Consider the following 25,967-nt stretch of genomic DNA (forward strand, 5'->3'; position numbering starts at 1 on the left):
TTGTGCCCTTTCAAGTTTTCAGTATGAAGTCTTCATTTCAATATTTTAATAAATACAGAATGAATGGCACCCCTGGTAAATATGATCAAAACTGGCTGTAAAAATAAAATCTGCATTGTTTATCCTTTTGATCTTTCATTCAAACAATTTGCAAAATTCTAACCTTTCATTGAAGCAAAACAGTTGAAAGTGGTGGGTGTGTGGGGGGGGGGGATCACATTATGAAATAAATGTTTTTCTCCACAACACATTGGCCACAATTATTGGCACCCTTTTATTAAATACTTTTTGCAATCTCCTTTTGACAAGAGATCAGAGACCATTCCTTAATACAGAATCTCTCCAGATCCTTCAGATTCCCAGATCCATGTTTGTGCTTCTCCTCTTCAGCTGAGCCCACTCATCAGGTCTGGGAACTGTGACGGTCATGGCAGAAGCTTTATTTTGTGCTCCGAAACACATTTTTGTTTTGATTTTGATGTTTGTTTTGGATCGTTGTCCTGATGGAAGATCCAACCACGGCCCATTGTAAGATTTCTAGCAGAAGGCGTCAGGTTTAAATTTTTTATCTGTTGATATTTGATAGAATCCATGATGCCATGTATCTGAACAAGAAGTCCAGGACCTCCAGCAGAAAAATATGCCCACAACTAGAGATGTTCCGATACCCTTTTTCCCTCCCCGATACCTGATCTCAGGATATCGGCCGATACCGAGTACCGATTCGATACCTGGGCGTGTGTGCATCTATACAGCTACAATTCATACTAGCACTGTATGAATTGATATAATTATTTTATGGTGTGCTTCAGACTCATCCCTTAATTAAACATGAACAAATACATACAGTGAACTAGAGTATTTTTATTATCTGACATGCCTTTCACAGCAGTATATTATGAATTTTTCTTAAGTGAAAAAGAACTTCAAATGCAGCCACACATCTTATACTGTAAACTGAAAAGGGTATTTTAGTTTTACCATATAACTGTATAAAAAAGTGCAACAAATAAATCTAGGAATCTAAAAAATGCTGTATGAATAATATACGAAAATAATCTCTTTATGACAAAGTCCAGAAACTATGTTAAATAAATGGCATTTCAGTTTTGACAGCGGCTGGTCATCCAGAACAATAAACTCGATCATGTTGCCGGTTATATTTATCGCTCGTTGGCTGTCTTTTGAAAACTTTTCTCTTTGTTTGAATGAAGCTTCCAGAGATTGTTGATTCTGGCGCGGCTTGTTCTTCTCTGCCCTTTGCCTGTGTGTGTGACCATCGTGTTCTGCGGGGTGACGCGTCTTCAAATCCTTTAAGTTACTCGCGTTGAAGTTGCTAACACTTGTTCCACCCCTCGAAATTGCAGGATGGCATAATGAGACATGTCTCCGTTTTACTAGCTGGTTGGTTCAGTCTGATATACTACAAAACAGCGGACGCACTGTTAGCGCGCGTTTTCTTCTTCGCTGATCTAAACAGTGGTCGCTTGTGGCAACAGCACAACTTCCTGTGTTGCCGCAAGCAACAACTGTTTAGAGCAGCGAAGAAGAATTGATCTCCGATTTGCAGCGTTAAGCAAAGCTCGCGTGCATAACATAAAAAGGTATTGTTTAGGAAAATGGTATCGGATCGGTGCATGGATAGAAGTACTCGCCGATACCGATGCCAGAATTTTTATTGGATACTGGTATCGGAATCGGAACAACTCTACCCACAACATTAAAGATCCAATGGTATATTAAATTGTACACATGGGGTACTTTTTATCCTTGTATGCACCAAACCCATCTAGCGTATTTGCTGGCAAAAAGCTCTTTTTTTAGTTTCATTTGACCACAGAAGCCTGTGCCATTTGAAGGTCCAGTCGTGTCTGACAATTGAATTTGCTGGAGTTTGTTTTTGGAGGAGAGAGGAGGATTTTTCTTGAGACCCTACCAAGCAACATGTGGTGATGTAGTCATTAGTGGTGATGTTTTTTTAACTTTCTGACCCCCAAGACTCAACTAATCTCTGCAATTCTCCATATGTGATCCTTGAAGAGTCTTTGGCCACTCAAACTTTCATCCTCTCCATCCATGAAGACAATATAGACACACGTCCTCTTCCTGGCAGATTCATAAAATCTTTAGTTGATTGTAACTTCTTAATTATTGCCCTGATGGTCAAAATGAGGTTTTTCAATTCTTTAGCTATTTTCTTACAGCCACTTTCTATTTTGTGATGGTCAACAATCTTTTAATGCACATTAGAACTATATTCTTTGGTTTTACTCATTGTGATGAATGATTAAGGGGATTTGGCATTTGTGTTTCCTCATATTTAAACTCCTGTGAAACAAGAAGTCATGGCTGGACAATTTCATGTTCCTAGTCACCCTGGTGTGCTAAAAATTTTAAATATTAATGGGAATATACTTCCCATTAACCCTCTGAAACCGACGGCATCGTCGACGACGCCACACGACTCCTCCGATAAATATTGATATTATTTGATGAAAAATTGATCGATTTCCTTACCGTTTTTTGCAGCAGAAAGCTAACACGCTAGCCGTCACGGGGGTGTATTTGGTGTCTTTCTAGCCTTTTCAGAAGGTTTTCTATCCAGCCTGGAACTTGTGCGTCCTTTCAGAGTGTTTCAGTAATAAATCCATATGTGTATATCCCAGTTTTGATCTCTGAAGTCCATAATTTATAAATTTTCCGTCATATTTGCTGCTAGCTTGATGCAAGCTGCCATTTTGGACATCTCGCGATGCTTTGCGTGAGGTTGTTGACCAATGACAGGCTGATCCGTCGTCCACGTTGGTGTGCGTCATTACGCATGAACCAAGGGTGATATTTTGGAAAGAGAGAGACGCACGGCACAGTGGTTTCGAGGAGAGAGAGAGAGAGACGCACAGAGAGACGCGAGTTTTGAATAATACACAGAGAAACACGGAGAATAATGGATCCTCAGAGATTGAGAAACATGGATGTAAATCAAGCACTGGCCTTTTTTGATGCCATGGAGGATGATGGATTTTCTGGAGAAGAGAGCTTTTTGACTGATGAGGAACTTGATTACCAGAATCGTCTAGACCCTGCTGAAGAGTAAGTTACATTTATTTATTTACTGTAAAAGTATAAAAATAAACAAAAACTAATATGATAAAATATACATTTTCTAAATATGGAAAAATAAGTTATGTAAAAGTAGTATTTCGTTTTTCTGTGTGTGTTACAGAGTAGTAAGAGTTGTAGATTACACTCTTTGTCTCTCAACCATTGTATGTCTGAGTTTATTTACTGTAAAAAGTATAAAAAAAGAAGAAAAAACTAATATGATAAAATATAAATTTTCTAAATATGTAAAAATAAGTTCTGTAAAAGTAGTATTTCATTTGTTTATGTTTGTTACAGAGTTGTGGATTACACTTTGTCTCTCAGCCATTGTTTGTCTGAGTTTACCTAGAGATACAAACAAAGGATGTTGTAGTGGGGGGTTGGTCACACCTTTTACCTGTGGAGAGAATAGTGGGGGGTTGGTCACACCTTTTGGCTGGAAAGCGAATGGTCATATTATAGCTGTGGTGGGTTGGGGGTACAGTAGCAATCTCAGCCATTGTAATCTTATGTGAAAAATCAAATACAAAAACAGTAATTGATCTAATTTGTATGATCTAATATTTTGCTTTATTTATTTGTTTTACAGTTGTGATAATGATGAAGACACCAGCCCACCCACCCAAGCCAGACAGGAAAGCTCCCATTCTTCCACTGAGGAGGGCCCTTCCACTTCTGCTGCAGCATCCCAGCAGCTGCCAGGAATAGGTCATGGACGGCTGCAGTCACGGTCACGAGGGAGAGCGCGGTCAAGGTCAAGATCCAGATCCAGATCCAGATCTGGCAGCTTGAGGGGTCGACAGAGTCCTAAATCATCAAGGTCGAGATCTAGATCACCACAGCCAGCAGCCCCAACTCCATCATGGAACAGTGAGAGTCAGCCAGACATCCCTCCAGTGCCCAAAAGGTTCGTCCCAACAAGAAAGCCAGGACATCAGCTCAGCCCCACATCCATTTACACACCATTGGACCTTTTCAAACTCTTTGTCAGTGACAGTGCAGCAACCACTCTGTGTAATAACACAAACACAAACGCTGCAAAAAACATTGCCAGTGGCAAAAAATATTCCTGGAAAAACTTCACCGTTGAAGAATTTTTCAAATATATAGGGCTGACTTTCTTTTTTGCACTGGTGAGACTGACAAATATCCGGGACTACTGGAGGACAAACACCATTTTCAGCCTACAGTTTCCCCACTCAGTGATGACACGTGACAGGTATCAGGTAATTTCCTGGAACATCCACATGAGCGACCCTGATGAAGATGTCCACAACGACCGGAAGAGAGGGACACCAGCTTATGACCGGCTGTTTCGTCTAAAGCCCCTTTTAGATGACATCATACATGCATGCAGAGCATTTTATCACCCACGGCAGAACCTTTCAGTGGACGAGAGGATGGTGGCAACAAAGGCTCACACTGGCATGACCCAATATATGAAGGCGAAACCAACTAAGTGGGGCTTCAAACTTTTTGTGCTGGCAGACAGCAGCATTGGGTACACTTTAGACTTCGCTGTATATACGGGGAAGTCTGTGTTTGCTTCTGGTGTAGGACTGGCATACGACTCGGTTATGTCCCTCATGAAGAAATCATCCCTAGGGAGTGGCTACAATTTGTATGTAGACAACTTCTACACAAGTCCAAAGCTATTCATGGATCTGTACAGCATGAACTTTGGAGCATGTGGCACCTACAGGGACAACAGACGAGGATGCCCCCGCACAACAACAAATGCCATGAACAAAAAGGATCCTAGGGGTACCATCAGGTGGATCCGTGACGGCCCTCTGGTTTTTGTGAAGTGGATGGACACTCGGGAAGTCTCTGTCTGCTCCACAATTCACCCGGCCTTCTCTGGCAACACAGTTCAGAGAAAGGTAAGAACTCCAGATGGAGGCTGGAACACCAAATCCATTCCATGCCCAACCCCGGTCACTGAATACAACAAGAATATGGGAGGTGTTGATCTTTCTGATCAACTCATCCAATACTACTCAGTTCACCATAAAACAATGAGATGGTACAGGACACTGTTTTTCCATTTTTTGGACATTGCTGCGACCAACAGTTTTTTACTTCACAAGGAAGTTTGTGCAGAGAAGCAGCAACAGCCCATGACCCACAGGGCTTTTCTGGAGGAGCTGTCAGCCCAACTCTGTGGTGTTACAGTTGCTGTTCCTCCCACCCAGCAACAAAGTAACCATGTACCCGTCCAAACATCGGAGCAAACTGAAGCAAGCAAGAAGGCCACATATGGTAGAAGGCAATGTGTGAACTGCAAACAGACAAGGCAGGTGAAACAGGCCACCCCCTGGAAATGCAAAGCCTGTGATGTGGCCCTCTGTGTGATTCCTGATAGGAACTGTTTTGAGGCTTGGCATCAGTGATTTTCATGAGGCCCAAAACGCCTGGACTTCCTTTGGAAAAATGTAAATATTTTTTGTTCTGTTCAAGTTATAATGTTCATTCCTGTGCTCCAGGACTCCAAAGACTTGAACAAACTGTTTTCCAGAGGAAAATTGCTTAGCTTTTATTTATTTGTGTGTGATTTCAATAAATATTTGAGTGATTCAATTTCCGATTTATTTTTTCATTTGTCTTTGTGGTCCCATAACTTATTTTACATTCAGGTGACATCAATGAAACACAAATAAGCTGAAAGTTCAATTTGTCCTGAAAAAAAAGATGTGTGTCAATTGTCTGTGCACAAAAGTGTTGATGTTTTACAAGCTTTTTTAGTGAATAACACCAGACGAAAAATTTATTGTAAAAATACCCTTAGGTCTCAGAGGGTTAATATAAAAATTCTAGGGGTACCAATAATTGTGGCCAATGTGTTTTGGAGTTATTTGGATTTATTTCATAATGTGATTTTTAAAAACAGAAAAGCAGATGGAAAATAATTAGCATAGCTTATTATGAGACATTATGAGATGGATTATGTGAATGCTTGGCTAAAGAGATGCGTCTTTAATCTAGATTTAAACTGGGAGAGCAAATCTGAGCCTCGAACAATATCAGGAAGGAGAATAATATCCAGAAGCCTCGAATTTAGTGCTCTTAAAGAGCACGATGGATTATAGGGCGATAGAAGGTCCATTAAATACACAGGAGCTAAACCATTTAGGGCTTTATTGGTCAGTAGTAATACTTTGTAATTGATATGGAACTTAATAGGTAACCAGTGTAGAGATGATAAAATTGGTGTTATACATTTTCTTGACCTAGTAAGAACTCTAGCAGCTGCATTTTGCACTAACTGTAGCTTGTTTATTGAGGATGCAGGACAACCAGCTAATAAAGCATAACAGTAATCTAGTCTTGAGGTCATGAAAGCATGAACTAACTTTTCTGCATCAGAAACAGATATCATGTTATGTAGCTTAGCAATGTTTCTAAGGTGGAAGGCTGTTCTTGTAACATATGAAATATGATTTTCGAAAGTTGCCGTCTAATATAATAGGCCATCTAACACCCAGGTCTTTTACTGTAGAGGATAAAGTAACAGGACATCCTTCTAAATTAAAGTTGTATTTTAAGCGCTTTTGTGGACAGTTTTTTGGATCAATAAGTAATTGTCAGAGTGCAACAAAGCAAAAATAACTCAAAATAAAGTCTTTAATGCTCAACAACACAGGAGGTCTGTAGTAGATAACACAGAACTGGAACTCAAATAGGCTCTCCAAGGAGGCGACTTAACAGAAGGTACTTGTCAGGAGAGAAAAAACGAGGAGCAGAAGATTCTTTTGGACAGTAGAAACTCGTCCTAGTAGAAAGCTGGTCGAGCAGAGTTGGTTAGTCGAGGCTCACCACAGCAGATGACAGGTAGCGCTGAGACGAATGCTGCTTCACAAGACAAAGGTGAAGATATGCTGACAAGAGAAGAGAGCATAACGCAGCGCTTAAAACACACAATAATCCGACACAGAACAGAGAAAGCAAACACCAGAAGTAGACAGGGTAATTAGACAAGAAACAGCTCTCATTGCAACTCAGCGCGAGCGCTGATTGAGATGAACAACAGGTGATGTCAGAGTGCAAACATGTAAGTGTGTGTGTACTGGTGTGTGAGGGAGATGAGTGTGTCAATGAGTGTGTGTGATAGAGTGAGAGAGAAGAGAGAAACAACCCCGATCCTGACAGTACCCCTCCTTCAACGAGTGCTACCCGTCGCTCCTGAGGAACAGGCTTGGCGAGCCCAATAGAAATCCTCGATGAGCGAGTGGTCCAGGACGTCCCGGGCCGGGATCCACCGCCTCTCCTCAGGACCGTAGCCCTCCCAGTCCACCAAGAGCGGAATCCACAACCGGAACCGAAAGCAGATCTCACTCTCCTCCAAGTACGCTTGCACCTTCGAATATAGGCCTGTACGGAAGGAACGGAAGTTTCAGAGTCCTGGGTAACCGAGACAGCTCTCAAATGGGAACAACCCAGTAACGGACGATGGCAGAGAATTATGGGCGTACTCAGCCCAGGACAACTGATCACTCCAAGAGGCAGGGCTCTGAGAAGTTAAGCTGCGCAACATGCGTCAGAGAATCTGATTAGCTCGTTCGGCCTGCCCATTAGTCTGAGGATGGAATCCTGATTACAGACTGGGGGATGCCCCAATCAGTCGGCAGAATTCCTTCCAGAACAGAGAAGCGAATTGAGGCCCTCTGTCAGAAACAATGTCCAAAGGAAGACCATGAATCTTAAATACGTGATCTACCATTGCTTGGGCAGTCTCACAAGTGGACGGTAGTTTAGGAAGTTGAATGAAATGAGCTGCTTTAGAGAAACGGTCGACCACTGTGAGAATAACAGTGTTGCCGGCGGATGACGGGAGACCGGTAACGAAATCTAAAGCAATGTGCGACCATGGGCGTGACGGAATGGGAAGTGGTCTGAGAAGACCAGCAGGCGGAGAATTGCTTGCTTTTGTCTGGGCACGACGCTACGAACCGAAGTATGTTACGTTCTCTAGTGGGCCACCAAAATCTCTGGCGAATAGTGGCCAAGGTACCCCTAACTCCGGGATGCGCGACTAATTTAGAGGCGTTACCCCACTGGAGAACGGCTGAACGAGTCTCGGGAACAAATAACGTACCCTCTGGGGCACGAGGCAGTCTGACAACGTGTGAAAGAGCTTTCTTCACAGTCTGTTCGACTCACCAGACGACACCTCCGACCACGCACTGTTGTACAATAACCTCCTTGGTCAAAGCCTCCTCTGAAGAACCGAACTGCCGCGAGAGAGCATTGGGTTTAAGGTTCTTTGAACCTGGTCTAAACGAGATTGAGAAGTCAAAACGACCAAAAAATAACGCCCAGCGTGCCTGACGAGCGTTAAGTCTCTTGGCGGAACGGATGTATTCGAGGTTCCGGTGGTCAATCCAAACAATAAATGGGACACTGGCTCCCTACAACCAGTGCCGCCATTCCCCCAGAGCTAATCGAATCGCCAAAAGCTCTTGATTACCAACGTCATAGTTCCACTCAGCCGGCGAAAGACGATGGGAAAAGAAGGTGCACGGATGAACCTTGTCATCAAGAGAAGATCGCTGTGACAAAATAGCCCCCACCCCAACATCGGAGACATCGACCTCAATTATAAATTGTCTCTCAGGATCCGGAGTGACTAAAATGGGCGCGGAGGTGAACAACCTCTTGAGTCGATCGAATGCATCTTGTCTCACCTCTGACCAAACGAATCAAGACTTGGTCGAGGTGAGAGCTTCTATTCTACTCATTTCCTTCTCTATGGGCCTCGAGTAAGTTCTTTAGTGTAATGGCGTAAACTACTGTTGTTGTACATCACACGCATCACCCACATGACCAGCGTCGGCCAATAGTGAGCCTACGTGTGACATTGCTCTATGCAATCATACTAGTTTAACTGACTAGAGGCCCAAAGAGAAAGAATGAATAGTTGAAATAAAATCGTTATTTTTGTTTGTTTTTGCGCACAAAAAGTATTCTCGTCGCTTGATAAACTTTATATTGAGCCACTGTAGTCACTTGGACTATTTTAACGATGTCTTTAATAACTTTTCGGGGCTGGCAAGTTTCAATCCCTGAAGAAGCCTATGGACTAGTATGGAGTGATCCAGCTCTCAGATTTCATCAAAAATACCTTAATTCGTGTTTGTCTTACAAGGTTGGAACAACATGAGAGTGAGTAAATGCTGACAGAATTTTCATTTTTGGGTGAACTATCCCTTTAATACGAACAAGATGGTATGCGTTACGTAGCTCTAGCTTTGTGAAGACTTTTGTGCCCTGCTAGATTTCGAAAGCCGATGACATAAGGGGCAAGGGGTAGCAATTCTTGACCGTTACCCGATAATCAATGCAGGGTAGCAATTCTTGTCAGCCCCCGATAATCAATGCAGGGACGCAACGAGCCATCCTTCTTCACAAAGAACCTAGCACTGGCAGGAGAGGAGGACGGGACAATAATCCCAGCGTCAAGAGAGGTATCTTTCTAGAGCCTCCCGTTCGGGCGCAGAGAGAGAATATAATCTACCGCGGGGTGGCGTGGTGCCAGGATGGAGATCAATGCTACAATCGTAAGGGCGGTGAGGTGGTAAGAGAACGGCCTGGGAACGGCTGAAAACCGCTCGCAAATCGTGGTACTCCTCCAGGACTCCAGACAGATCTCCAGGCTCCTCCTGAAACACAGAAACAGAAGAAACCACAGGAATCATCGCAGAAACTAAACAATTTACATGACATGAAAGACTCCAAGACAACATAGTATTCTTGACCCAGTCAATATGATAGTTATGTTGGACTATCCAGGGATGTCCTAACACAATGGGGGTATAGGGAGACTGAAAAATGAGAAAAGAAATAGTCTCTTGGTGGTTTCCAGAGATAATTAGACTCACCCGACTGGAGAGACAGTGAATCTTAGACAAAATACTACCATCTAGGACGAAGATAGTGGTACTTTTGTTCAAGTCCACTAGAGGAATGTTATGTTCCCGAGCCCATCTCTCATCAATAAAATTCCCTTCAGCCCCTGAATCGATTAGTGCAGAACATTAAACGGAAGAACCAGCCCAACGAAGAACCGCGGGCAGGATGGTGCGGGACTTGGATGGAGAGGACGTCACAGTAGAGCTCGCCAGTACTCCTCTGTCTACTGGCGAGCTCTGGCTTTTAACGGACATGAAGCGGCAAAGTGGCCAGCCGCGCCACAGTAAAGACACAGTCTGTTGGTGATGCAACATTGTTTCTCTTCAGCCTGGAGGCGAATGCTACCCAACTGTATGGGCTCGGGATCTGGTCTGGAAGCAGCAGAAGTAGATGGCTCACTAGGTGTAGCGGTGGTTGCTCTAACACGTAAGCATTTGTCAAGACGAATCGCCAGCTCTATGAGCTGGTCGAGCTGGTCAGGTGAATCACAAGCATAAATCTCCTCCTCCAAATTTAAAAATTCAGACCCTCCAGGAAACAAGCGACCAAGGCAGGCTCATTCCACTCGCATGTGGTGAACAGGGTGCGAAATTCAATGGCGAAATCGGCTGCAGTTCTTTTCCCCTGAAGAATGGTGGTCAGAAGCCTCGTGTCCAAAAACCGACTGATCGAAGACCTTAATCATCTCCTCCTTGAAGAGATCAAAGCGACTGTAGTAGGGTGTCCCTGCTTTCCAAGCGGAGGTTCCCCACTCACGCGCACGCCCAGTCAGTAACGAAATCACAAAAGCGATACGGGCGCGATCACTCACGTAAGTCTGTGGTTGCAGGGAAAACACTACCTCACACTGAGTCAAAAAGGCTCGACACTCAAGTCGACTCACCGGCATAGCATGGGGGATTGTTCACACGAGGTTCTGGAGGAGAAAAATGACTATGAACTGCTGGTGACTCTTGGTGCACCTGAAGAAGACGAGCAGATAAATCATTCACCTGGGCAACCAAACTCTCCACCGCATGTCTGGCAGCAGATAATTCCTCCAGATTCCCATTCCCATTCCTGCATTCCTCAAAGCAGAAGATTCTCTTGGACAGTAGGGACTCGTCCTAGTAGAAAGCTGGTCGAGCAGAGTTGGTTAGTCGAGGCTCACCACAGCAGATGACAGGACACAGGTAGCACTGAGATGAACGCTGCTTCCCAAGACAAAAGTGAAGATATGCTGACAAGAGAAGAGAGCATAACGCAGCGCGTAACACACATAATAATCCGACACAGAACAGAGAAAACAAACACCTAAAGTAGACAGGGTAATTAGACAAGAAAAGAAACAGGTGTCTCTGCAACTCAGTGCGAGAGCTGATTGAGATGATCAACAGGTGATGTCAGAGTGCAAACATGTAAGTGTGTGTGTGCTGGTGTGTGAGGGAGATGAGTGTGTGTGATAGAGTTAGAGAGAAGAGAGAAACAACCCAGATCCTGACAGTAATACCTCTGTTTTATCTGAATTTAATAGAAGAAAATTACACGTCATCCAATATTTTATATCTTTAACATGCGTGATGAAATATATAATTGAGTGTCATCAGTATAACAGTGGAAACTAATTCCATGTTTTCTCATAATATTATCAAGTTGAGAAATAGCAGAGGGCCTAACACAGATCCTTGCGGCACTCCATAATGAACTGATGTTATCTTCGATTTTTCCCCATTTAAATAGACAAAATGATAATGGTCTGATAGGTATGATCTAAGCCAGCTTAATGCCAGTCCCTGAACTCCATTGCAATTCTGTAGTCAATCTGAGACTATTTTATGATGTGTTGTCGAAATCATTTGTAATTTTAACGAGCACAGTTTCTGTGCTATGATGCGGTCTAAATGTTTTTAAAGATATCATTTTCTTACAAGAAATAGCAAATTTGAGCTGACACAACTTTTTCTAGTATTTTGTACATAAATGGAAGATTTGAAATGGGTATGTAATTTGCTAATTCATTTGGATCTAATTGTGGTTTCTAAATGAGAGGTTTAATAACTGCCAGCTTGAACGTTCTTGGAACATGACCTAAAGATAAAGACAAGCTAATAGTATTGAGAAGAGGCTCTTCCACTACAGGTAACACTTCTTTCAGTAGTTTAGTGGGTATTGGATCTAATAAACATGTTGTTGGTTTAGATGCAATGATAAGTTTATTTAGCTCTTCTTGTCCTATTGTTGTAAAGCGCATGAGTTGTTGTTCTTGAGGGGCGATAATTGAGGCTGAATCATAAGACGGCTTCAAAGATTGTACATTTACAATTTTGTTTCTGATGCTTTCTATTTTCTCAGTGCAGAAATTCATGAAATCATTACTACTAAATGGTAACGAAATATTTTGCTCAGGTGATGTGTTTATTTGTTAGTCTAGCCACTGTGTTGAATAAAAACCTTTAAACATTGCTAAAACAACGTTCAGAACACTGTCCACCGTGACACTGTTAGAGGGCGGTTTCACGAATGCTGAAATATCAGAAACGGGAACATCTGAACAGCAGTGTGCCAATCTGCTCTGTGTCGGGGGAAAATTAACTCTGGGGTAAGTTTCCACCACTTCCCAAAGGATTATCCAGTCAAGGCGATATGGGTCCGAAACATTAGACGTGATAATTGACCCTTCGCTAAGCCACGCCCGAAAACCGCCACTGGCCAATCGTGTCTTAGCAACCGTAACTGGGCATGGGAGGTCTGGCAAGCTTTCGAGCGAGGGAAACTTGCCGAAGCGTTGTGCGTATGGATTGTGCAAATCTGATACCCGGTATCCTAAAAGTTTGGATGGGGGAGTGGAATTTTTTTCCTTCCCGAAAATCTAAAAGCCAAGGGGAGAAATGATGGGCGTGGATCAGCAGTGTGGGAGACCCCATTCACAACTAAATGTCGACAGGATTAACAAAAACACAAATTCCTTGGAAGTTGGAAATAATAACGGTTCTTTGTTCATATTGCATGTTTTAATGTAAAATAAGATGTTTAAAGACAAGACGGAGGCTCACTGACATACTTTAAAATATATTTCAGCATTTTGTTAATCAACGGCCTACTAAGTGACTGAGTAACTGTAAAACCAATCCGGTTGCGGCTCTCCCGGTGTTAGTGTTATTCCACCATATTTCTGGATAAACAGTTTGATTTATAATTATTAGATTAGTTTCACATTTCACATTACCCTGCTGTGCACGAACATTGCTGTTCCTCAATTTGTGTGTTTTCCATTTGAATGGTCAGTGTATGAGGTGCTGCTGCTCGCACTGGGACTATAGGCTTTAGCTTCAATTTTTATGAAATTATTCTCTAATCGGTTGCATATTATGTCGTGGATATATCCCTCGAATGCATACTGCAGTCCCTTTTGTCTTGCTCTCTCAGATATTTCACATGTTCGACCAAAAATTACTAATATCATTGGGAATGTCTGACACTGGTGCATACACGCCTGAAGATATAATTGAAGGGGGCCGACGCCATTTCAAACCCAGGGCGATTCCGGTGTTGTCTGCGAGCTAAAATAAAAGGCTAAACTACTGATAGCATACAAGTCTAAACTAACTTAGCTAATGCTGTATCAGTTGCCATTAGCAAAAGCTACATACAGTATACTAACTTACATATCTTCGTAATTATGAATAAATGAGGAGGTTAAAAACTTAAATCCTTTGTCTAACGGAGTACTCAGGGCACTGGACATCCGTTTAGCAATATGGTGCACATCTGAAATTTATAGTTTGGGTAGCTCTTGTAAACAACGGCTATAAAAGGTCGCCATTACTACACTGTGTTTACCTCAGTAGCTGACGGCCGGTAGTAGTTATACTCGTTTTGTAGAATCTGTAATAATGTTACGCTTAACCCGTATTGCAATTCATTACATTTTAATTCATTGTCTAATTATTTTAGCAATTATTATTATTATTTCTATTTTATTGATTCAAAGCGCTAATACATTTTTTTTTTAAGAATTTTTTTTGTGTGTGTGTGTGTGTGTGTGTTGTATAAGTCTTACAAAATTAAGGATTGATGTTGATATTGTCTCCACTCTGCCTAGGGTGCTTCCAAATTTTTGGAAATTAATACACATTGACTAATAGAGAACAACTAATAAATGCACAGTGAATAACAATGGCTTTTTTCTTGTTTTTAGGGGAAGGAACGAGCTGGCGCAATAAAAAAATCCAAAAGAAGAGAAATTATTGCCGAATTAAAAAAAATGAGCCATAGCAACCCTGACATTTCTGTGCACTGTCCTGGCCTTCACTCAGATAGTGAAGGCCAGGACAGTGCACAGGATGAGGGTTTGATTAACCCACCTGGAGGACAAACAAAACACTGCAAAAATTGCAGTGTTTTGACAAAAGAAATAATCAAACATAAAAACCAAACTAAATCAATAAAAAGACGTTTAAAAATGTTGGAGGAGGTGCAGGCCACCCGTAGAGCACACCAGCGGGTGGTCTGCAACGAAAAAACTCCAGTTTATGGTATGTATAAATTATACATAACCTTATCTTACTTTATTTATTTATTTATTTATTTAACTTACCTTACTGTTCTCATATTGTTTTTACAGAAAGAGTACTTCATACTTGGTATGAATGTATTACATCTGACAAAAAGAAGCAACAAGATAACTCAAAGCAAAAAGTTGCGCATGTGAGAAACTTTCTGTTATACGTTGCTGCTCCCAACACCCCTTCCATGGATTTAAAATACCTGTGGAACAGCAAAAAAATGAAAGAGTATGTATGTCTTTTATCAATAATATTTTTTTTTATTCGCTTTGATGCTTTTTTTTCACAAGTAAGATGTACATTTAAAACCGGATCCCATGATTTCATTACAGTTATACACATTTTCAGTCCACATAATCATTGTTTCAGACAAAAGAATATTGTAATATGTAATGAGAGCATTTGGTTTAATTGGTTAAAACAGTATGATCTTTCAATTTAGTACTTTTAACAATCAGTTCATTTACATTTAGTCATTTAGCAGACACTTTTATCCAAAGCGACTTACAAAATAAGACAAGCTCAAGCCAGACAAGGGATAATTGAGAGAAAAAGTTTTTTTTTTAGGTCAAGTGCTCACAAAAGAGGTGAGTTTTAAGTTGTCTTTTGAATGTTGTCAGGAATTCGGCATTCTGGATGGCTGTAGGGAGATCATTCCACCAGCATGGAACTGTGAATAAGAATGTTCTGGAGAGTGATTTTTTTGCTCTGTGTGATGGTACCACGAGCCGTAAGATTCTGGTAGGGACGTAGACTCGTAGGAGCGAGTGAAAGTAGGAGGAAGCCGACCCAGTGATAGATCGGTAAGCAAGCGTCAATGCCTTGAACTTGATGCGAGCAGCAAGTGGCAGCCAGTCCAGAGAGATGAACAGAGGAGTGACGTGAGCCCTTTTGGGCTCGTTGAAGACAAGACGAGCTGCAGCATTCTGGATCATTTGTAGAGGTTTAGTTGCACATGATGGAAGTCCAGCCAGAATAGCATTGCAGTAATCAAGCCTAGATATGACCAGAGCCTAGACGAGAAGTTGTGTTGCATGCTCAGTTAGGCCTGATCTTCCTGATGTTGTGCAGTGCAAATCTGCATGATCGAGCTGTTATTGTTATATGGTCTGTGAAGTTCAGCTGGTCATAAAAAATTACTCCAAGATTTCTGACCGACCTTGATGGGGTGATTGAGGAAGAATCTAGCTGGATAGTGAAGTCGTGCTGTAGAGAAGGACTGACAGGGAGGACGAGAAGCTCTGTCTTTGCCAGGTTGAGCTGCAGGTGATGCTCCTCATCCATGCCGAGATGTCAGCCAAACAGCTTGAGATCCGTGCAGCTACTGTGGGATCATCTGGTTGAAATGAGAGGAAGAGCTGTGTGTCATCAGCATAGCAATGGTAAGAGAAACCATGTGATGTGTAAATGGAGAAGAGGAGCGGTCCAAGAACTGAATCCTGGGGAACCCCTGTGGTCAGTCGATGTGCTTTGGATACCTCGCCTCTCCATGCGACCCTGAAGGATCTACCTGTGAGATAGGAGTCGAACCAGTAGAGTGAAGTACCTGTGATGCCCAGTGATGCGAGGGTGGACATAAGGATCTGATGATTCACAGAGTCAAAGGAGCAGACAGATCAAGGAGAATGAGAACTGAAGATCTGGAAGCAGCTTTTGCGGAACGTAGGGCTTCTGTGAACGACAGTAGTGCAGTCTCGGTTGAATGGCCTTTCTTGAAGCCAGATTGCTTGACATCCAGCTGGTTGTTCAGAGACAGGAAAGATGTTACTTGGTGGAAAGCGACACGTTCAATAGTTTTCGCAATGAATGGTAGGAGAGAGACAGATCTGCAATTTTCTAAAAGTGATGTGTTTAATGTTGTTTTTTTTAAGCAGTGGGGTTACCCGAGCCTGCTCTAATGCTGTAGGGAAAGTGCCAGAGTGGAGGGATGAGTTGATGATGTGTGTGAGTGCTGTTAGAAATGTTTGAGAGATGGCTTGTATGAGGTGTGAGGGAATAGGGTCTAGAGGGCAGGTGGTTGGATGACTGGAGAGAAGAAGATTAGATACTACTTCCTCGGTTAGTGGAGAGGAGGAGAGGACGTTTTTGGCCGTGGCAGAGGTTTGTCTGGGTTCCTGTGTGCGTGGAGCAGAGAACTGACTGCTGATAGTAGTTGTTTTGTTGGTGAAGAAGTTAACAAAATCATCAGCAGTTAAAGAGGAGAAAGGTGGAGGTGGACAGAGGAGAGAGTTGAAGGTCTTGAAAAGTGATCATGTATTGGAAGTGGTATTGATCTATCAATAAATCTATCTATTAATATCCACAGAAAAGGAAGAGAGCAGGGATTGATACATACTCAGGTCAGATGTTTCTTTGGATTTGCTCCATTTCCTCTCCACTTACCTGAGTTTGGTCCGGTGTTCATGCAGAACCTCAGATAACCACATCCAGCTCCTCAACAAAACTTCCCAGTTGACCTGGGGGGTGATATAAGACTACATTATATATGTGACTACATTATGGATCTTAGTGGGAGTTGTAAGTGTATGATATTCAAACGAGTTGTTATTGCATAGGGATGAGAGAGTTAACTATTTCCAATTGTTAGAAATTAAAAGACATGTACCCCCACCCCTCCCATTCTGGCGAGGGCCGTGAGAGAAGGAGAAGCTGTTAGATAGAGCAGCGGGAGTTACTGAGTCCTCTGGATGAATCCAGGTCTCAGTCAAGCCCAAGATACTAAGGTTAGAATGAAATGCAAAGGCTGGAATGAAGTCCGCTTTATTGACTGCTGACTGATAATTCCATAGACCCAAAGAAAGAGAAAGAGGTGTGTGTGTGTGAGGATGAGAAAATGGGATGAAGATAAGCAGTATTGCGCTGCCATTTGTGTGTGATGAAAGAGCGTTGTTGGGAGACAACAGGAATCTATTGGAAGCACATGTTGAGTATGTAAGATAGAAGTGTGAAAGGAAAGAGGGAAAAATTAGACTTTTTGTTTTGTTTATAAAAAGTTACTTAAGTGCCTTGCAGGTGTCCTTGCTCGGTGAAGTTGCACAGGTAGAGTCCATTGTCTTTACCCGAGTCGGTCTTCATATGAGGAGGCTGAACACGAGAGCTAGAAGCTTCCGCGACAGCGCGTTCACGACATAGATATAATGCTTTCAATCATATGAGTTAGGACAGTTGCCTCCGGTCGAGCAATTAGCACAGCAGACATGAATGTCCCGAAACTGTGATAAATCGAAACTAGCTGTTTGCCAGCCCAATACTTGAGTGCAATAAAATTCAAATCTGTAACAACACTTATTAGACATGGCTTTAAAAAAAACAACAACAAAAAAACGGTACAGTGGAGATGTGAGCAGCACAACAAGACACAAGTGAATGTTTACTCATTGGTTAACTGATTACAATGAACTAAACCCAGGAAAGGAACATAGGAACCAAAGGAAACTCAACATGTGTCCACAAATGAAACATAACCATTACAGGGGTCTGTCTGGTAGAAAGAGGCTGTGTGCAATTAATTTAGTTTTTTTTTTTAAACTAGGGATTTCCTTTTGAATACATGCAGTAAATTAACATTGTTTGTAATGTTTATTGACAGCCCAGTTCATAGTTATTATCCAGTAACCACTTGTACAGTGATAATCATTTTCAAATTGCTTTCTTCTTTTTGTAGATGGGCTGAAAACCTCCCCGGGCTGGCAGTGTCCACTCAATGTATGTGGGTTTCAAGTGTTCTTTCTTTTTTAAAATTTTTAAAAAAAGCTAATCTAAAGGATGTGACGGCAACCAAGAAGCTTTTAAAGAGTGCTATTTTCCAAATTGAGCTCCTTTTTAAGTCTCTTGGTCGTAAGCTTACGCCGCACCGGCAGAAGGTCCGTGCTGCAAAATCTGGTATGATATATTTTTTTATACCGATACTGTGTCAGTTAATGAATTTGCCATTAGCCAAATATCATTGTGACAGCTTTGTTTTCCACAACAGCCAATATAATCGATCCGGAGCAGATACAAAAGTTCCTTGAAATGTCAAGAAATTACCTGCCTCAAGAGCTTGGTAAGTCACCCGCATGTGGAAAATGAGAATGAGTGAAGTATTGTTACACACAAACATAGTGCAATACACAGTACAACGTCAAGATGGTAACACTTTAGTTTATTGTTTAGACCAATTCTATCTAGTATCTTATTAGCATGCATATTACTATTACCATATTGGCTATTTATTAGTACTTATAAAATGCTTAGTTCCAATCCTTGATTCTGATTGGATTCACAATAAAACACGGCCATGACCGCTTCACCCAACGGTTCTATGTATCACTACACAACACCCCTAGCAACCACCCTTAGCTACTTAAACACTTGTTTGATCTCATTGATATTGTTCATTTAAGCTAGTATAGAATTGTGAGAGATCGAGTAAGCAAGTGTACCTGCATTTACAGTAGACATAAGCCTGAAGGCATTTTCCTTCAGGTCAGTCTTATATTTGTAATACAAAAATCTGTTTGAATGTCCACTGCGATATCTTGTCCTTTTAACAGTTAAGGGGTTTTCCGTTCCTGTAGTCGTCTGTCAGTTGCATATTTCTTCTCCGGTTCACGTCGTGTCTAACAACGCCCTTCAGCCGTGACTTATTCACGATACAGCACAGCCTCTCGTACCTTATTGCTTACTTATAAAGCACATATTAATGCCTTTTTTTACTCTACCTTACTAACATTAATATGCAGCAAATTTGGAGTTTGAGGCAAAAGTCATAATTAATAGTTAGAAGTGGTCCCCAAACTAGAGTGCAACCAACAATTTTCCTTTGTTTTTCAGAAGTTCTAAGGTCCAGCCCAAATCCGGACATCAAAAAATTGTTTGGGCTCCTTGCCGGGTACATCATCTGCCTAACTGGCCACCGGAAAGGTGTGCTGGAAAATCTAATGGTTGAGGCAGTGAAAAATCCCATTTTAAATAAAAAGGGACAGTGCCTGATCAAAGTAAGACAAGACCCCCCCCCCCCACACACACACACACACACCACTAAAAAAAGTAGTCTTTTACCTTTTTTTGCTGGTGTTTTTGGTATTTTCCTCTTCTGCTTAGGTTGATGACCACAAGACAGCATCGACTTTTGGTCAGGCACAAATCGCCCTTTATCCTGATGAGTACGCATTTTTTAAGGAGATGATAAATCTTCGGAAGAGGCTCCCTGGATGTGCGTCAGCTTATTTTTTTTTTAATTCTAACGGTGGGCCCTATGGCCACCTTTTAGAATCCTTCCAGGACACATGGTCAAAGTTTGGCCTTCCAGGGACGCCAACCTTCTCCATAATTAGATCAAGCATGAGCACATTTGTAAGTGTTGTTGTTGGCATGTGGGGAAGTGGTGTGCACAGACCTCCTCTGGGGCAGGGGGGGAGGGATAGGCCACTAGAGGGGAAAAAATGTAAACATAGACTACATGCATGTACATAAGTAAAATAATATTTCCACAGTATTTCTTTCTTTCTTTCTTTCTTCCTTTCTAACTAATCTATCTTTCTTTCTTTCTTACTGATCTATCTTTCTTTCTATCTTATCTTTCTTTCTTTCTAACTAATCTTTCTTTCTTTCTAACTAATCCATTATTCTTTCTTTATTTCTTTCTTTCTTTCTTTCTTTCTTTCTTTCTACCTAATCTTTCTTTCTAACTAATCCATCTTTCTTTCTTTCTAACTTATACTTCTTTCTTTTTCTTTCTTTCTTTCTTTCTTTCTTTCTTTCTTTCTTTCTTTCTTTCTCTTTCTACCTAATCTTTCTTTCTTTCTACCCACTCTTTCTTTCTTCCTTTCTCTCTTTCTTCCTTTCTTTCTCTCTACCTAATCTTTCTTTCTACCTAATCTATCTTTCTTTCTTTCTTTCTAACTAATCTTTTCTTTCTTTCTTTCTAACTAATCTTTCTTTCTTTCTTTCTTTCTTTCTTTCTAACTAATCCATCCTTCTTTCTAACTAATCCATCTTTCTTTCTTTCTGTCTAATCCATCTTTCTTTCTTTCTAACTAATCCTTCTTTCTTTTTCTTTCTTTCTCTTTCTACCTAATCTTTCTTTCTTCCTTTCTTTCTTTCTCTTTCTACCTAATCTTTCTTTCTTTCTACCCACTCTTTCTTTCTTTCTTTCTTTCTTTCTTTCTTTCTTTCTTTCTTTCTTTCTTTCTATCTACCTAATCTTTCTTTTTTTCTACCTAATCTTTCTTTCTACCTAATCTATCTTTCTTTCTTTCTCTCTCTCTCTTTCTCTCTACCTAATCTTTCTTTCTTTCTAACTAACTAATCTTTTCTTTCTTTCTTTCTGACTAATCCATCCTTCTTTATAACTAGTCCATCTTTCTTTCTTTCTGTCTAATCCATCTTTCTTTCTTTCTTTCTAACTAATCTTTCTTTTTCTTTCTTTCTTTCTTTCTTTCTTTCTTTCTTTCTTTCTTACTGATCTATCTATCTTATCTTTCTTTCTTTCTAACTAATCCTTCTTTCTTTTCTTTCTTTCTTTCTTTCTTTCTTTCTTTCTTTCTTTCTACTAATCCTTTCTTTATTTCTAACTAATCTTTCTTTCTTTCTAACTAATCCATCCTTTCTTTCTGTCTAATCCATCTTTCTTTATTTCAAATCTATCTTTCTTTCTTTCTAAGTAATCCATCTTTCTTTCTTTCTAACTAATCCATCTTTCTAAGTAATCCATCCATCTTTCTTTCTTTCTAACTAATCTATCTTTCTTTCTAACTAATCCATCTTTCTTTCTAACTAATCCATCTTTCTTTCTAACTAATCCATCCATCTTTCTTTTTTTCTAATTAATCTATCTTTCTTTCTAACTAATCCATCTTTCTTTCTAACTAATCCATCTTTCTTTCTAACTAATCTTTCTTTCTTTCTAACTAATCTATCTTTCTTTCTAACTAATCCATCTTTCTTTCTAACTAATCCATCTTTCTTTCTAACTAATCTTTCTTTCTATCTTTCTTTCTTTCTTTCTAACTAATATTTCTTTCTTTCTAACTAATCTTTCTTTCTAACTAATCTCTCTTTTATTAAAACCAATCTTTCTAACCAATCTTTCTTTTCTTTCTAACTTATCTTTTCTGTCTACTTATTCTTTCTTTCTAACTAATCCATCTATCAAAATTCAAACTACTTCAAACTCTCTGGTCCGGCTTTTTCAAGCCAACTTAAAGTTTGTCTCGACAAACTTTTTCTAGTTAGTTTTGAGACTGTTATGTGTAAAGAACAAGAACATTCTTATTTTCATGACCCCTTTAATGTAATGTCATTTATTATTTTTCCTAGGTAGGACGGCAGTTGACAGAGCACCAAATGTTGTCTGTTCGCCGCCAAATGTGCCACAGCCAGCGAACTGCTGAGGCATTTTATGAGGCTAATAACACTTTAAGAGAGGCCCTTGAGGCACGAAGTTACACTCAGACAGCACTTCAAAAGAGTTTGAATTATAAAAGAGTAAGTATTCAAAGTGTGTGTGAGAGAGAGAATGACAGAGTTTTTGTGGGTCTTAAAAAGTCTTAATTTACCTTTCCATAATATAGAAGGTCATAAAGTCATGGCTGTAATGAACCTGGGTCAGGCTTTGGGGATATGTATTCAAAAATTTGTAATTCACAATAATTATTCATACGGGCTTGACCCTGATAATCATACATGTTAAATCTCCCAAAAAGGGATAATATGTTCCCTGCATCTGCATTCACATATGTATGTGGTAAACTTTTTCCTTGTAGAAAAGTTAGAAGCTGAGAAGAGACCAGGAGACAATGGACGTTTTCCAAGCAGAGGTTCTTTATTGCTGGTCGCTGTAGTTTCTTCCAACATCGTCTGACTTAACAGAACTTTACATTCTAGTTTATACATTTCAAAGAGGGCGGGATTACATAAAGGTGGAAACAAAGCAAATGGAAAATGCATGTGACCCTAGAACTCCAAGGCAAATGTTCTCAGCAGGTGTTCAAACTTGCTCTGCAGGAGTTTTCACACGGTGTGACGAGAAACAGGAAAGGCATGGCTTTCCCGTGTGGTCACAGGACAGTCAGGAGTGTCATGCTGGTAACTCCTACTGTTTTCAGAGATTTAGAGACTTTCTCCCTTTAAAATATTATTTTAAACATGTTAATAAAATTTGTAATCCCACATTTCCCCCTCTTGAGAGTACTAATAACTCTCACATTAAGTACAAATTTAAACACTTAAGTTCACTCTTGTAACTTATGCTAGTTACAGGCACATAAACTCATGTTCTGTGTTTGCTTTTTCTGTAATTGCATGCTGACACAGAAAACAAACATGCAATTAGGGTCCGTGAAGCTCTTACGGAAGAATTAACTTCAGTCATCTGGTGTAATTTTTGCTGAAAGATCAAGACTGTCTTGTTTAACCATCATGTTTGTGCACAAGTGAGTCAATGCAGACATCTTCGGCTGTGGCTTGCAACGTTTCCAGCAAAACACGGATTCTGAAATCTTCACCGAAAGGGTTGGCCCCCAAAGCCTGTTGCATTCTTCCCTTGGTTCTTCCCTTAGCTCCTCACTGGTTCGTGTCCTATCATATCCCTGTGGGTGGCGGAACATTTTGCAATGTGACACATGAGACCAAGTTTTTCCTTCCTTGACACAATACTGCCGATCAACATCCCTTGATGTGGTACATGCCACTTAGGCTCTAATGGCTTGTAACATTATAGACATTTCTTTGACTACCTGTCCTGTGACATGTATAACTTTGATCTGCATAACCCAATCATGAGTTATTTCTCCTTCATCCTCTAACAAAACATCAGTCATTGTAGACATCATACATGAGGATGGGTTCATGACAGGTGCACGCTGTAAAACAATGTTCGGGGCTGTGAGAGTTGCTAACCAATTTCCCCAACGGGAGGAGGTTACAGAGGTGACTTTTGCTTGATTCATTAGTGCGGACACTGCATGTGGGCATTTTACATTTACAGTCTGACCTAACACCATTACTGCTGAATGGCCTGTGCTGTAGAATAACATTTAAGGCTGTGAGTTTACTTAACCAGTCCCCCAAAGGAAAAGCTGAGACAGTCACTTTCCTTTTGTTCTGTTAAACAAACATAAGTCTTTTATCTCTGTTGTAAGTTACTGGGGAAATTAAGCACTCACAGCCCAAATGGTTAACACCTCAACAAGCTGCCCCAGTTTACTGGCGTGGAGAATGGCTGCTTCAGAGTAGCAAGCAGACTGAGAAAAAGTTGAGCAAAAAGGTTGACTTCTCTCAAGTTCTTTCGGCTTTTTCTTCACTCTCTGCTCCAGTGTCCCGGCTGACCACAGTAATAACAACTGCCCTCTCTCTTAGGACATTTACGTTTATGTGGGTTCTCTGTGTTGACCTTAAAAGATGCTGCTGCAATGTTTACGCTTGCCTTAACATCAAAGTCTCTTTCCCATGCAGCTAACCTGTCCAGGTTACTTTTCAGGGTTCTAGTGGACCATGTGATTTCTAAGAAAGACAATGCATTCCTTTGTTCTGACAACAACCCATCAAACCATGTGCGAACTAATGGACCATTGTCATTTAACACTTTCTCTGAAGTGTCTGCTATTCCACTGTGTGCAGCTGCTGTCTGACAGAACCTTTCTGTGTACTCAGTCACACTTTCATCATGCTTTTGCATACACCTAGTGATCTTTGACCAGTCCAATTTTAGTCCAACAATTTTCTTTAACACTCTCAGAACTACCCCTCTCAATTCATCTTTTCTGGCATGTTGCAATTCAGAAGTAACAGCAGACTCAAAACTGTTGAATTCAGATTCAGTTAAAATTTGAGACATTAACTGTGTTATTTCTGCCAACGACATGTCGTAGAGACGCATTTTTCCAATCAAAGCTCTTCTAAATTCAGAAAAATGTGTGTGTGCTGAGGGTAAGCCCTGGGACAGTCGCTCAATGTCTTTAGGTCCTAATGCCTTAGCAACAACAGAAGCGCTGTGAGGAACATTTTCCTCGATTCCCTGCAATCTTTTTCTAGCACCACATACCTTCACTGAATTTACATGCTTATCAGTTACTGATGGGATGTCTACATCTGTTTCAAACAATGCTTGCAAGTCAGGATAGCTTTCATCTGGCTGTTGGTCTTCAGAGTTACATTTGGTTGAGGCCTGGTTATGGCCCACCTTTGTCTTGAAACAGGACAATTGAGTCTGCAATTGTTTGTTCTGTTCATTTAACTTAGCAATACACCTAGCTTGTTCTTGTGCAATAGATAAGCTGAATTATTTGTGACAACAGTTAATGGCTTTCACATTGTTCTTGCGAATACTTGCTCCTAGCACTTTTTTACAATCTTCAAAAGACCATACTTTTTCTCTATTTGTCACTATGGAGTCCATGTGCTCTCCTAACAATGACTTAAATTCACTATCTGACCACAATGGAGTGGCAAGGCCACTTTTCTCAGTTGTAGGAACCAACCTAGCATTCGTCACAACCATTTTGTGATATTCTTTACCACACAAAAAAAACCTAAACTTTCTCTGATCAACAGAGGCTACACTTGTTTACACAGATCAACTGTTGTTTAATCTTCTTTGGCAGAGCAAAGGATATCCACAATATTACTAGCACTTTATGCTAAAATCTTTCCTGCTTTCATCTCTAAAATAAATTTTTAGAGGGTAACACCACAAAATAACTAAAAACAACACAAACTATTAGCATGTTACGCTAATCTTCCCTGAGAGAAAATGGAAAGGATCTTTCACCTTCCTAACTTTTAGAGGATAAGACCAAATAACTAGCACAAAATGCTAATCCTTCTCTGTGAACAGAGGTTATCACCAATATTAACACGTAATGTTAATCTTCCCTGTCTGACAACAAAGGATATCTTTCATCTTTAAAAGACAACTTTTAAAGGATAACTTTAGTTAATCAAACACTACAGCTGTCTGATAACTCTTTCTCTGACGGCGCAGAGGCACAAATTGTACTGGTCTTCAGCGGTTCTTTTGATAGAGTGAAACTCACCAAATCGTTGTTTGTATGGAAAAGATTCCGTCTGGAAAAATTAATTCTTTGAGATTCAGTTCTGGAACTCAGTCTTTGTTGAGATCTTTGTTTCAAATCTGGATTCAGGTGAAGTTAATTCTATCCGGGTCACGGCACCATCTGTGGTAAACTTTTTCCTTGTATAAAAGTTAGAAGCTGAGAAGTGACCAGGAGACAATGGACGTTTTCCAAGCAGAGGTTCTTTATTGCTGGTCGCTGTAGTTTCTTCCAACATCGTCTGACTTAACAGAACTTTACATTCTAGTTTATACATTTCAAAGAGGGCGGGATTACATAAAGGTGGAAACAAAGCAAATGGAAAATGCATGTGACCCTAGAACTCCAAGGCAAATGGTCTCAGCAGGTGTTCAAA

At 40.7% G+C, this 25,967-nt stretch overlaps 1 long non-coding RNA gene across 1 annotated transcript; it reads right to left on the reverse strand.

The window, feature by feature from the left end:
* Window positions 1–20,582: 20,582 nt before the first annotated feature.
* Window positions 20,583–20,869, reverse strand: LOC143725877 (uncharacterized). Its single transcript, XR_013198352.1, has 2 exons — window positions 20,738–20,869; window positions 20,583–20,651 (listed from the first exon to the last, which is right to left on the reverse strand). It is a non-coding gene; the product is annotated as an uncharacterized LOC143725877 (long non-coding RNA).
* Window positions 20,870–25,967: the final 5,098 nt, after the last annotated feature.

The sequence above is a fragment of the Siphateles boraxobius genome, unplaced genomic scaffold (genome assembly GCF_051911475.1).
Source record: "Siphateles boraxobius isolate OS27281-9 unplaced genomic scaffold, OSU_SipBor_1 77, whole genome shotgun sequence".
Classification (NCBI taxonomy): domain Eukaryota; kingdom Metazoa; phylum Chordata; class Actinopteri; order Cypriniformes; family Leuciscidae; genus Siphateles; species Siphateles boraxobius.